Here is a 1,111-nt window from a genome sequence, read left to right as displayed (position 1 = left end):
CCAACCAAAAAAAACTAATAACTTGTGATTCAATTTTTTTTATTCTTTTTACCCTGTCCAACCTCTGACTATCCATAACCCGCCCCCACAAAAAAAAAATTAAGTTTGTTTTTGAAAAAACGTAAAAAAAAATTAAATTTCATTTTCTTTAACCCACAGCTACCCCAACCCCCTACCACCCTATCCCTCCCCGACTCCCCACCACCCCGCTCCCGAAAAAAAATATTTAAAGCTTGTTTTTAAAAAATATTTTCAATTTCCAAATTTTGTTTTTTTAGGTCCCGAGTCGGATGTGGTTGGATCCTGGATCGAAAGTTACAGTCAAAATTCCAGTTTGAAAGTCGAATCTTGGGTCTCAGATCGATTATTGGTTGTCAAGGTCGGATCCTATTTGGAAGTTGGGTCTCAATTCGTGTCGGAGTTGAAATTTAGATTGATGAATCGTGTTCAAGTTTGGGTGTCGGGGTCAGGTCCTGGGTCAGATATCCAGACCCAATTTGAATGTCGGGTCTTAGGTTGAAAGTCGGGGTCAAGTCTTGATCAAATCTCAGAGTCGAATTTCAGATCTGTCCTTGGGGTTGTGTTCTAGTTTGTGTGTCGGGGTTATATCCTAAATCTATTATCGAGGTTGGTTTCCTAGTTAATAATTATTTTCTACTCTCTAAAAAAAGTAAAATATATTTTCTTTAAAATGTTTTTCATTCATAAGTCAAACACTAAAAAATATTTTTCTACAAATATTTTCTAGTCACCAACCAAACATAAGAAAATAAGTCAGAAATCTACTTATTTTCGAAATAATATATTCCATGGAAAATATTTTTCTTCATACCAAACACACCCTCAATTTACTCATGTTTGGTTGGTTTAAATGTTTTGAAAAATGTTTTCAAGTCAACTTATTTTCCTCAAATTTAGGCAAAATGACTTGCCTCCATAAAAAAATAAGGAAAACATTTTTCAAAACACTCCTCCAACCTCAAATTATTATTTTACCCACCTCGTACTCCGACCCCCTCCTACCCCCCCAAAAAAAAACTAAAATCTTTTTTACAAAATTTCAATGTTTTACCCCCTACCCCTACTCCCAAATCACGCCCCCCCCCCCCAC

The sequence above is a fragment of the Solanum tuberosum genome, unplaced genomic scaffold, assembly GCF_000226075.1.
Source record: "Solanum tuberosum cultivar DM 1-3 516 R44 unplaced genomic scaffold, SolTub_3.0 scf00415, whole genome shotgun sequence".
NCBI classification, from domain to species: domain Eukaryota; kingdom Viridiplantae; phylum Streptophyta; class Magnoliopsida; order Solanales; family Solanaceae; genus Solanum; species Solanum tuberosum.
This window is presented reverse-complemented; position numbering follows the sequence as displayed.